This window comes from Myotis daubentonii, chromosome 2 (assembly GCF_963259705.1).
Source record: "Myotis daubentonii chromosome 2, mMyoDau2.1, whole genome shotgun sequence".
NCBI lineage: Eukaryota > Metazoa > Chordata > Mammalia > Chiroptera > Vespertilionidae > Myotis > Myotis daubentonii.
Genome location: NC_081841.1, coordinates 126,499,867 through 126,513,553, shown reverse-complemented (window position 1 = coordinate 126,513,553; position 13,687 = coordinate 126,499,867). Strand labels below are relative to the sequence as shown.

At 40.0% G+C, this 13,687-nt stretch overlaps 1 protein-coding gene across 1 annotated transcript in view; it reads right to left on the bottom strand.

The window, feature by feature from the left end:
* Positions 1 to 13,446, bottom strand: part of LCP1 (lymphocyte cytosolic protein 1) — a 69,501-nt gene extending 56,055 nt beyond the window's left edge. The window contains exon 1 of the mRNA XM_059684481.1: positions 13,307 to 13,446. The gene's annotated coding sequence lies outside the window, so the exon portion shown is untranslated. The remainder of the gene's footprint in view (positions 1 to 13,306) is intronic.
* Between the last annotated feature and the right edge of the window lie 241 nt (positions 13,447 to 13,687).

The window sequence follows — 13,687 nt, the reverse complement described above, 5'->3', positions numbered from 1 at the left end:
ATTCATATATTGTACATTTCTTCTTTTAAGAAAAATCCGTCAAATACCTCCCATATATGCCAGGACCTATGTTAGATGCTGGTGACACAAAGGTAAGATGTGACCCTGACTATTTAGTAGGGGAGAGAGACACCAGTCACTGGAATACAGGGGGACTTTTTAGATCCACAGAAAGGGGGGAAATAGCTCTTCCCTGGACAGCCACGCATGGCCGTCCACAAGGGACGTTTGACTTGGATTTCCACAGATGAGAAGGAGATTGCTTAAAGATCAGTCTTTGTCCTTATTCATATAGGATGATTAATCCATATTCTTTCTGTAGAAAGGCTATCTATACTGGAGTCAGAGGAAACAATAGCTAAAGGACAAATGAGAAGACCAGCTAATGTTTACTGAATGGTACTCAATGCTAAACGTTTTATATACATTACTAGAGGCCCGGTGCATGAGATTCGTGAGCTGGAGGGGGGGGGGGTGGGGGGGGGAGGGTCATTCCTCACCTGGCCTGCAACCTCTTGCAGTGGGGGACCCCTTGGCGGATGTCCTCCTAAGCCAGCAGTCAGACATCCCTCTTGCAGTACTGGAACCTTCGCTCCTTACCGCCCGCCTGCAGCTGTGGTGGGAGAGGCTCCCGCCACTGCCACTGCGCTCGCCAGCCATGAGCCTGGCTTCTGGCTGGGCAGCAAGCCCCCTGTGGGAGCACACTGACTACCAGGGGGCAGCTCCTGCATTGAGCGTCTGCCCCCTGGTGGTCAGTGCACATCATAGCGACCAGTCTTTCCACAGGTGGTTCCAATCTTTGGTCGATTTGCATATTAGGGTTTTATTATATAGGATCATATTTAATTCTCACCATAATCCTATGGAGCATTATTAGGATTTCCTCTTTATAGATGAGGAAACTGAGGTTTAAAATGGTGGTCCAGGGTCACTTTGTTATGAACTGGGGAAGCTTCCTGCACTGGTGGCAACACCTATCCTGCCTGCCCACTGCAGGCCAACACAGATGTGGGCCTGGCTGGTGGCACCTTTCTTAGTGTCTATGGCCATTGGATTTCTGTATCTCAAATTTCTCTGTTCTCCTTTAGGGTTACTCAGGCTACTGAGCTCTGACCTCAAGTTAGTTAATAAAACCCACTTCTGCAAGATTTTACTTACAACTGGGGCTCTTCCTAAGCTCTTTTGAGAAATTTTAAATGTCTCTTTTCTTCAGTTCTCAACACCTTGAGGGAAGAGTTAAGAAGAATATGGCCCTGGCCAGGTGGCTTAGTTGGTTGTGTGTCATCCTGTACTCCACTGAAAGTTTGCTGGTTTAATTCCCCATCAGGGCACATGCCCCAGTGGTGGGCTTGATTCCTGGTGGAAGTGAGGGGCAGGAGCAGGAGGCAGCTGATTCATGCTTTGCTCTTGTACTGATGTTTCTCTCTCTCTCTTTCCCTTCCTCTCTCTCTAAAAATCAATAAAAATATTTTTTTAAAAAAAGAAGAATATAAACACCACCGAGCTTGATCTTGTCCACTCCTGCCTGTGTTCCCCACCTCTGGTGGACAAAGAGATCCTCTCCACTAGTAGCTGCTACATCTCTTATCCACTCATTTAATCAAATGCTGGACTTTTCCTAGATAGTGGAGATAGAAAGATGAAGATATCTTCACTCTAAGTAATCCAAATCATCAACGCTAGCTTTTGAGGGACATACAGTCCTGTGGATGAAAATGGTTACACAACTTAAATATTTCACTAATCTGAATATTTTAAAGCAGCAATTTTCAACTGGTGTGCTGTAAGACTTTTTAAAACATACAATACCTGACTACTTAGTCAGGGGCACAGATATCTTTTTCCCTTAGGTTGTCAAATAAAAAATTGACAACAGCCAACACAACAATAGCCACTAGTGTGAATGAATAAAAATTATATTTTTTTGGTCAGATCAGCAAAAAAATATTTCTTTTTGGTGCTGCAAAAGAAACTAGTTAATTTTAGTAACTAGTTTATGCATGCCATGGGATAAAAACAGTTGAAAACTGCTGCTTTAAAGGTATTTTTACCATGGTGCTTTAGGAGCACAGAGAAGGAAGTGCTCAACTCTGCCTGAGGAGAGAAGGGAAAGCTACCTCTTAAAGAACCAGTAGGAGTTTTCCAAAGAAACAGAATGGTGAGGGGCACTCCATTTCTCCATGTAAGAGAAAATATCCCTGCAAAGTAAGGAAACAGGCTAGAGCACACCAAGGGAGCTCTTGAGAGCTTAGCATGACTGGCCAGGGATGCAGGAGGTAAAACTCCAGAAGAGTTTGGAGAAGTGGCATTGTGGTTTCCTTTCTCATTAGCTCTTACTTCCAGAAGGGAAACCTTGGTGATTTAGCCTCTCCTTGATATCTTCAGTTACAATGCTTTTTACATTCATTAATGTCTATAGATGCAAACCTCACATATCAAGTCTGGTCGCCCAATTTTAAAAGTAGACTTTTTAGTGGTATATCTGGGTTTGTAAAGACAATTATGGTAACTTAAATTTGTAAATATTCCAGCGCATATGGAAGAAATGGGGATGGTTTCCATTTTGGACGCGTAGCAGTTGACTGGTTAAAACACTCTTTATCTTCCTCAAACAACAAAATAATTCTGCCTAAAAGCCATGTCTATTTGTTCATATGTACACATCTTCCTCCTTTTATTACCACTTCCCATTTAGAAAATACAGACCTAAAAAATGAGGAGAGAAGTGGACATATTAGAAAACTAGAGGCCCGGTGCATGAAATTCCTGCAGGGGTCGGGGGAGGTGTCCCTCAGCCCAGCCTGTGTTCTCAGGAGATGTCTGACTGCTGGTTTGTGGGAGGCAACCAGCAGGGCACTCACTGGCTGGCCCCGTCCCCCAATCGCTGCTGCCAGTCACCTCCTTCAGGGGGCAGATGCTCAATGAGTGTCTGACCCCTGGTGGTCAGTGTGCATCATAGCGGCTGGTCGTTCTGTCATTCTGTCTATTTGCATATTAGGGTTTTATTATATAAAATGAGAAAGTGTGGGCCCTGAAAAGTGACATTTCTCCTCAAAGTCTCAAAGTGAGTCAGTGACTAGTTTGAAAAGAGAAGTAGATTCTCTGAATCTTGGTTTGGCCTTGGTATGGGAAAAACAGAAGTAAATTAGCGTTAAACAACCTAAGAATTAAAATGCTCCTTGAGATATACAGTCAATGAAATGCACTTTATATCTTAGATATATGGATGAACAGGAGAAGAAGAGAAGTTTCTTCTTCCTCATGTTTCAAGACCTTCCTCCCAGTATAAGCCAGTGGAAAGGCATTTCAGGCATCCCAAAAACCTCATCCAAATGCTAATGATCCTACCTTTCTTTATAAATTAGGCTTATATACATATATAAAATGAACTAGGAAAGAACATGGTATGTAAAAAAATTGGATTTTCTAGTGCAACTGCTTCTTGCTGTGTGTTTTTTACATGTTACTTCAATTTTCTGAACTTTAATTTCTTCACAGGTAAAAGGAATAATAATAATAATAATAATCCAACTATAGTGCTCAGTCCACAGGGTTGTTAGAATTAGCTAAGATAAAGTGTTAAATTGCACAAAACTGTGCTTGGCAAAAGAAGGAAGGAAGGGAAACAGGAAGGAAGGGAGGGAAACATAAAGAACTAGAACTTTTACAAAATAATCTTAGGGAACAAACCCAATTTCCACTATAAATTGTATGAAATATTATGTAGCATCACCATCTAAAATCCACAATTACATGTGTGTTATGAGTTTGTGGGAGACATAAATTTTGATTTCATATCTGTGCTCTATCTTCAAATGTTTTTAGCTTGGCTTGTTTGGGCTCTGGTGCCAAGTTTCTCATAAAGAATCCTAGAAGTGAGTCTCAAAAAGATATTGAACAATTGGTAGATGATACCAACTAGAAGCCAGCAGTATTGGTATTGGCTGATCTCATGTTGAGTGGTCAAGGGGCTCTGGACTTAAGCTTACCTAATATACTGATGGTGGAAACTACCTTCTAAAAGTTGAGAAAGTATGGCCAGAGGGGGGAAATTACAGCAACGTTAAGAAAAGCCTGACCACATCCATTATGAGTCATGAAGAGAAAAGAGATCTTTGGATATCTGTGATGAGAACCATTGGGCAATAAGGCCTCCTCTCTTGGGTGCACCAGTGCTCAGGGATTGATTCTGTTAGCCTTTGCTCTACATCTATCTGCTCTTCACTTCCTAACTCTCCAGGCATTTTCTCTATTGTAGTTTGAGCTAGAAAACCACTGAAACAATGTGCAGCAATCTAATCTAATAAAAGAGAAACATGGTAATTGGTGTACGACCACTTCCCTTCCCATTGGCTAATCAGGGAGATATGCAAATTAACTGCCAGCCAAGATGGCGGCCGGCAGCCAGGCAGCTTGAAACTAACATGAGGCTTGCTTGCTTCAGTGATGGAGGACTCCAACATTCCCCGCCTGCCTTAGAGGCCTCTGAGCCTGCAGTTTGAAACATTGTTACAAATATAGAAGCTAAAAAAAAAACAAAAACCAGAAACCAGCTTTCAGCAAGCTGGGATCTCAGAGCTGGAGTCAGAGCTGGAGTTATACATTGTTTCGATTACCTACTTTCAGCAGCGGAGGCCTAAGAGCTGGAGCCTCAGAGCTAAAGCTGGCCCAGAATTAAAAAAGAAAAAGAAAAAAAGGAGCGGTTGGGAGCTTCCGTCACCCGCCAGCCTGAAAACAGCCCTCAGCCCCTCACCCAGACTGGCCAGGCACCCCAGTGGGGACCCCCACCCTGAAGGGTGTATGACCAGCTGCAAACAGCCCTCAGCCCCTCCCCCAGGCTGGCCAGGCACCCCAGTGGGGACCCCAACCCTGAGGGGGATGTGACCAGCTGCAAACAGCCATCATCCCCTCACCCAGGCTGGCCAGGCACCCCAGTGGGGACCCCCACCCTGATCCAGGACACCCTCCAGGGCAAACCAGCCAGCCCCACCCATGCACCAGGCCTCTATCCTATATAGTAAAAGGGTAATATGCCTTCCGGCACCGGGATCAGTGTGACAGGGGGCAGCGCCCAAACCCCCTGATCGCCCTGTGGCTCTGTCTGTGACAGGGGGTGGGGCCACAACCTCCCTATCTGCCATGCTCTGTTCGTGACAGGGGAAGGCTCCCCAACCTCCTGATCAGCCCTGCTCTGTGCCTGATACGGGGGAGCTCCCCAACCACTGATCGCCCTGGGGCTCTGTGTGTGACAGGGTGTGGCGCCCCAACCCCCTGATCGGCCCTGCTCTGTGTGTGATGGGGTAGAGCCATAACCTCCCCATTGACCCTGCCCTGAGTGTGAGAGTGGTGGCGCCTCAACCCCCTGATCGGCCCTGCTCTGTGGGTGACAGGGGGTGGTGCCCCAACTCCCCTATCGGCCCTACTCTCTGAGTGACGGGGGGAGCTCCTCAACCCCCTGATGGGCCCTGCTCTGTGCATGACAAGGGGCAGCGCCCCAACCCCCGGATTGGCCCTGCTCTGTGCGTGACAGGGGGTGGCGCCATAACCTCCCCATCGACCCTACCTTGAGTATGACAGGGGGCGGTGCCCCAACCCCCCAATCGGCCCTACCCTGAGCGTGACTGGGGGTTGCATCGCAACCTCCCGATCCGCCCTGCTCTGTGCATGACAGGTGGTGGCGCCCCAACTCCCCAATCAGCCCTGCTCTGAGCCCGACCAGGGGCTGCACCTAGGGATTGGGCCTGCCCTCTGCCACACGGGAGCAGGCCTAAGCCAGCAGGTCATTATCTCCCGAGGGGTCCCAGACTGCGAGAGGGCACAGGCCAGGCTGAGGGACCCCCTCTTCCCCCCGAGTGCACAAATTTTTGTGCACCGGGCCTCTAGTGTTTGTATATTAGCAATGACAGCAGAAGCTTCTATTTATTCTTAATAATGTGACCTCATTTTCTATAGGCTCCTTGGAGTAGTACTTTGAGAATCTCTAATGATAAGCTCATTCACAGAAAGAAAAACACACAACAAAATGAGGAGTTATGGATAAACTGAGGCAGAAAATTTTAATTTGATGGGCTATACTTACCTTCACTTTGTTTGAAGCCACAGTTTGATTGGCAAGTATTACCAATAACAACTTACAATGGAATGTGCGATAACATTTTTTGGTCAAAAATTTAAATAACTAAATAGTCTAATACTTTCATAACCCTAGTTTTAAGGCATTTGTACCATAAAATCATCAAGCATTTATTTGCTTGTTTTTAAAATATGTTTGGTAGCCCTAACCGGTTTTGCTCAGTGGATAGAGCATCGGGCTGTACACTGAAGGGTCCCAGGTTCAATTCCGGTCAAGGGCATGTACCTTGGTTGAGGGCGCATCCCCGTAGGGGGTGCGCAGGAGGCAGCTGATTGATGTTTCTCATTGATGTTTCTAACTATCTCTCTCCCTTACTCTCTGTAAAAAATCAATAAAATATATTTAAAAAAATATGTTTGGTATATCAGAAAACCCATCAAAAGTAGAGTTGGGAAATGTGACATTAGGAATAATTATCCAATAGTCAATCACAGAAAGGAATATTTAGACTTATTAGAAAGCAGTTACTGGATGAATTTAGAAGAGACAATGTCATTTAAATTCATGTGTTTGTACCTTTAAAAAACTGAATATATAATGGGAAAAGGCAAGGTGTAAATCTTTGCTCTGGCATTTACATTGGACTTGACCCTCCCCAAACCTTAGTTTGGTCATCTATTCTATTATAAGATGATGATGACACCAACCTTATGCAGCTTTTATATGGAAATATAAGACTAACATATATTAAGTGCTTAGCAAATAGCAAGGATGGCGAGTGTAGAAGAGTGAAATATACACATAGATTGATAAAATGGGGTAATGAAACCAAGGGGAAAATTAAACCAAGAACAGACCTGGGAAATAGATAGGACTTTCCCTTATTTTATAGAGGAAACTGAGCTTCCAAAGGTTTAAGGCATATGCTCAGACTCCGCATATAGCAAAAGGCTAGAACATGAATCTAAATTTGCCTCCAAATTTGATCTCTTCTTTATACCATATCTATTTGTTTCATGAACGGAAATTACAGACACACACTCAGACTCACAGCTTTAAGAAAACTGACATTATGCCTGACTGGTGTGGCTCAGTGGTTGAGCGTCAACCTATGAGCCAGGAGGTCACAGTTTAGTTCCCGGTCAGGGCATATGCCCAGTTTGGGGGCTCAATCCCCAGTAGGGGCATGTAGGAGGCAGCTGATTGATGATCCTTTTTCATCATTGATATTTTTATCTCTCTCCCTCTCCTTTCCACTCTGAAATCAATAAAAATATACTTTAAAAAACTGACTACATATATTACATACATTACATATTATATACATTATACAGGGTTGGGCAAAAGTAGGTTTATAGTTGTAATACACATAAATAATACAATAATTAATAAATAAAAATACAAGAATAAATTGTGTTTTGAGTACTCACAACTGTAAACCTACTATTGTCCACCTTTGTGTATGACCACCCAATAGATTGTGTTGCAATTGCCTTTTTCTGTGATCACAAGAAAGAAACAGAGAATCAGGAATATATTGATGAAAACCTCAACTTGAAAGACACTGAGGGAAGAAAAAAATATCTGAAACACTCCCCAAGGTTGCCTATAATATCCCACCTATCCAAAGGGAAAAGTTTTTAAATGTTTATAAAGCATTGGAAATGACAGGGAAAGTTCATTTCATATTTTTTAGATAATGAAAGAATAATATAATAATATAACACTGCCTACTTGTTTCTCATTTTTTTAACTTTCACTTTGCACTATTACATAGCTTTTTCCCTAAGGAATGTCTGTTCTACTCTTTTTAATCTGGCCCCCCTGGTGAAGGAAATGTGAGCTGATAATGCCAAGGAGGTACCAAGGATCCACATTTTAAAATGCTACACCTGAGGCTAACAAAGATGTAGTTCTAATTTTAAATTTATCCTGAGCAAAAAGGGAGAAGATGCAAATTTTATACAAATACATTTGTGCACCTCTTCATACATTTGGATACACAGTTTGGATAAATTTTAGTGATAACTACAAGACGGGGATCAAAATGTAGGGTACTATTTAAGTGCAAAGTAATTATTCCATTAATTCACTTCCCTCAGGAAAGTGCAACCAGAGAAAAAGGGAAAACAAATTATCTGGAAGATAGCAATTCACATGCATAATTAATTTGCCTACTGAATTTGGTGTTTTGGTTTTTCTGCCTGTGGAGAACATAATCTCTTTTTCATTTTAGCTCAGCCAGTCAAGATGAGAAAGAGAGAGAGAGAGAGAGAGAGAGAGAGAGAGAGAGAGAGAGAGAGAGACCACCCATCCATCCATATAACTGGAACTGGACTAAAACAAGAATCAATGCTGCAACCAAAGAATAAGAATGGTGGCTTTGCTAGTTCCTTAATTCCACATGTTAGCTTTTCTTTCCACCAGAACAAACAACCAACCATATTTGAGAAACAAGCCTCCTTATAACTTACTTGCAACTGGGGATGATGCAGGCAGGACTCTGAAGTTGAGCAAAACTTATTTTAACTCAGTAAGTGGGATTTTTACCTCTATTCCTCAACTAACAACTAAAATAATCTTTCATTCTTTATAGTTTTTAGAATACTTGTATTTGGCCATTATTATATAATTACTAGAGGCCCGGTGCTCGAAATTCGTGCAAGGGGCTCGGCCCTCACAGCGGCAGTGGCTTGCCTCAACCCTCGCAACCCTGGCTTCCTCCTGAAAGTTGTTCGGCTGTCTGGTCTAATTAGCATATTATGCTTTTATTATTATAGATAGACATGTGTATTTGGGTCTAAATACTAAATTGTTTAACTTATTTCTATCTATCAGTCAACAATTAGAAAATGTACCACTTTACTAAAAGTATTCTAATCTTCCAAGACTGATAATAAAGTTTTTGAGGGTAGAGATTATGTTTTGTGACTCAGGCAGAGGTCGATAAATTGGTAAAAACCAAATACTCAGTCAAGTGCATAGAGGGGCTAAATAAATGGTGATGATGATGATAAAGAATGGACTGTTTAATAAAAGCAATTATAATACAGATGTATTTATTTGGGATAAATTATGATTATGTAAGTTCAGCTTGAGGGCGTAAGTGTAAAAAGTGCCATGGTCTGTTGCCTGTTTACTCCAGGAGGTTTCCCCTAGAATTCTGCAGTTAATACAAAATTGATTCAACTGTAGAAAATTAATCAAATACATATTTGAATGAATTAAGTAATCTTGGGTTGTTGTGATGACTACATGCATTAAGATGGTTAAAATGCTCACAAAATACTCAATTCAAAGTGAGTAGTAGTACATAAGTATTAGCTGCTATTAAGCTGATAAATTGAAAGTATTTTTCCCATCTCTGCTGTTTGTGGTATCTTACAAGATGGAATGATTATGAAATTACAGGGAAGACTATGTAATGACTGAAATTGACAAACCAAAACAAGAGGAACAGTCAATAGCACAGTATAAGGAAGTTGAATCAGGAGGAAACTGAGGGAAGCAATCTGAAGATGCCATCTGGGAGCCAGCAGTTATAGCAGCTGTATGGCAATGCCCATGGAGATGAACATCTAATCAGGTGGTTACTTGTAGAACTTCAAAATGAAAACAATGTGAAACTGCAACACCTTTTATTTGAGAAGTACACTGTCATCTACCAAAATGGGGAAACTTGAACATCTTGAAATCTGCCAACACTAATTAGTTTTATATTTTGGTGAACTTTAATTCTAATTTTTATTTCTGTAGGGTTCAACATGCAGATGGAGTAGCATTATTTTATTGATAGAGAAACTAGCACACAAAAGAACACTAGGAAGACCATTAGATTAATCTAAATGTCACTCTGCTATAAAATCTGCTATTAGTCATAAAGTCCAATGCCTTTATAATCTTACTTCAAAAATTTTTTAATTCATAACTATAAGCTTATAAGAAAATTTATTAATTTATTTTATCTAACCTGATTTTAAAATTTGTTTGGTATATTGCCTATACACACAGAGGCTGACTTCTTTTTAGGAAATAAAGAGAAATTGACTTGAGAATTTTCTGAGAATAATCTAAAGTGACTAAGTAAAAGTTAATGATATACAGTCTTTTGCTCTTTGTCATCAAAGAAGCTCATTATCAAGTACATAGTTTGGTAAGGGTAGCCAAGTTTTAGCTCAATGAATATATTTAGACTAAGATAATGAGATTATAATTTTGCCTGTTTTCAATGGTCATCGAACAATTTCTTAGATTCCTTGAAGTCAATGTCTGTTTAGTGCTTTGAGGCCAAAATAAAGAATAGTGTTTTGGCAAGAAGGAAGCAAGGTAGAATGCAAAATATATTATTACTGTATCTCCTTTCATAGTAATCACTGGAGAAACTCAGTAAATATTAAGTTAATAAGTGAAATGAAAGAAAAGGCTCCGAGGAATTTCTAAGGAGTTGAGAAAAAATACTTGTGAAAAATTTGCAATTGAATAAATATCATTAGCAGTTACTGTGTGTTAGGAGAAATAGAAAAGGAGCTCAGGTTGTCAGGAAACAATACCATTGCTGCTATACGTACTCTATGATCAAAGCATTAAGCAAACACACACAGAAGAAACTTTGTGAAAGAAAGGGGGTGAGGTTCAGTAGGAAAAATTCAAAGGGCATGCTTCTTGATGTGAACCTTGAAAAATAACCAAAAGTTTTACAAATAAAGGCAAAAGCAATTGGAGAAACAGTTAGAGCAAAAAAAAAAAAAAAAAAAAAAAAAGTGAAATAGCATAGAACTTTCTGGAGGCTTGTGGTCTTGTGCACCCAGAATATGAGTAAGTGAGGGGGGTGGGGGGATCAGAGAGAGCAGAAGGAAGTGACAAGAAATAAGACTGGGGAAGTGGTTGAGGCAAGTTTGTGAAGGCACACAATTCTTTAGTAAAATTATGCATTAATTAAAAATACTTTATTTTATTATTATATGCAACCTGCAATGATATCTCTTATTATAAAAATAGAAATGTTTCTGGGTTTACAGCAATTATCTCTCTCTCTCTCTTTTTCCCTCTCTCTCTCCCTTTCTCTTTCTCAATCCCTCTGTTTCCCTCTCTCTCCCTTCCTTTCCAGATTCCTTCCCTGCCTCTTAAATTGAGTGCCCAGATCTCTCCAGTCAGTTTCAGAGATAAAAGCCTTTAATTATCTACATCTGGTGGAAAAAAATATGCTGGTGTGGAAGAGAGAATTTGGAATAGACACACATGCTTATAGAGAGGTAGCATGGAGCTGGAAACCCTGGCTACTTACAGCCCCTTGCCCTCTCCAACTGCCCAGTAATCTTGGGCCAGTTTCTTTATGATCTCAGCCCACTCCTCATCTGTAAAGAGGATTAAGTGATGAAATGCATGAAGAGTGGCTGCACATGGTAAGTAATTATAGATGTTAAGTGTTATTATTACTTGTCCCATCCTCTCTCATTTACATAGATACTTTTGAATGAGACTTTACTTGTTAGCCTCCCCTTCCCCAAAGGATTCAGAAAACAAATTATAAATGATGCTAAAACACTGAAACTGTTTCCCAAATTACCAACTATTTCAAGACATAATTTATGAAAAAGACAAAATTTAAAATTTGACAAAGAAAAGCATGCCTGAGATGGCTAATGAAATGTCCCCTCAGCACAACTCCATCCCACCACAGCAGTGCTTGCTCAAAGGGCAAGACCCAGAAGTTGCTTCTCTGATGTTACTGGCAGTGAGCTAGAATGAACAGAAATGAATATTTTATAACATAGAATGTTGATGCTTTAACAAGCTAAACTTGATTTAAATCAAGAGACTTTTTGCTACTTTAAATTAACTTTTTCACGTTCCATTTTATTGCCTCCAATGTAAGGAAAATGCTGACATACCTTTACATCCTAATTTATTTTATTCTCATCAATATTTTTACTTAAAGTAACACATAGCATATTTTTTTATTTGTTCTTTTGGGAGGTTCAAGTCTGCCTTTCTTAATTCCACATTTTTTTCAGGTGGCATGTGTAAAACAATACTAATGGTCACATTTTGCAATGTTCAGAAATTCACATTTATAGTTCAATAGTTAATTTCATTCAAAATTGCCTGTGCAGATATTCTTTAAACAAATTTATTTAATAGAAACCAAATATGATAGATTTGTATAAAATTAAAATCAAAATGTGTGTGGATAAACCACCTTTGTTTAATGATGTTTTTTTGAAGGTTTTTTTTTAAGTGGTCTTGGTGGAGTAATTATAGAACACAAGTTGCTATACTTGATTAAGAAAAATTGGGTTTTGCTAAGTATGCTGAAAAATGAATCCATTTCTAATCTGAATGACTTTTATGTTTATCATCTGTCAATGGTTCTTATTATTGTTGGATAATGATAAATAAATAAAGGCTGATATTACAAGATCTAAAGTCTGTTTCAACAAAGTTTCTAGAATAAATACCCCATGCCAACTTTATAGAAATTTCTATTGTAGACAGAAACATTTCATCCAAAATTTAATAGTCATTTGTCTGGTCATAAGCATAATGAATAGTTCAGACAAATCTGTGAAAAAGTACAATTAGGCAACACAAATTGTTTTTAATGTTAGAGAATAAATGGATAAGAGGTGGCCTCTAACTCCATGTGGTTATTAAGCACACCCATTAAAAACTGTTGGCATCAAAATCACTTGAGTAACCAGTAATATATTAACATGTGATTCAAGATGTTAATATATCCACTAAAGTATTGTAAAGAAGTTTTTTGTTTGTTTGTTTGTTTGTTTAGAAAAAACAGGACCACAGTAGCAAAAATTAAACCACCCCCAGGGATTAGGCACAATCTAAATAATCAATATACACTTTCCTAAAAACTTTTTCAAAGCAGAGAAAATCACAGTAAATAGCCTCCCTCAAATAAAGCAATAAAAATAAATCAGAACATGATTTAGTTTTAAAAAGAGAAAAAAATCATAGTATTTTTTGGGTTATAACAGTGCATAATTGGAGAAGCCGCCCAGAGGGCTGAGGGGCCCCACTCTAGACAGCCACCTGATGTGGCTGCAGCATTGCTGAGCAGTTTAATGGTGGCAGGGCTCACAAAGGGCTCAGCTGACAGGTGTCCAGATCTCTAGTCCTCTGAAAGCAAAATCCAAATCCACAGAAACAGAGCCACCCAACAAGCAAAGCATCACAAGCACTTAGAAATGACAAAAAGGCATGAAGAAAATTTACCTTGTAGAAAAACGGTCCTCAATGGTACTGGCGTGTGACCAGAAACTCCCTTCTTTCTGATTTGCAGAAGAACTTTGTCAACCCTGAGTGTGTGGTCACAAGGCAGGAAGTGACTAAAATGACAAATCATCAGCCAAGAAAGAAATAGATTTTGTCTTTATAAGGACATTTTACTTAACTTTCTTCATGTCTCCTCCCCCACAAAAATCACCTAACAGAACAGGTCACACTGAAATTCAGAAGCCTCTCACCACTTCCTCTTTATAAGCATTTTCCTCCTTCCTTCCTTTTTTTCTTTTCTCCTCTGTTTGTAAGGTTCTGGGCTACTTAAACCTGTCTGAAACCTGTCTGATTTCAGATAACAAGCAACGTCAGCCTGCT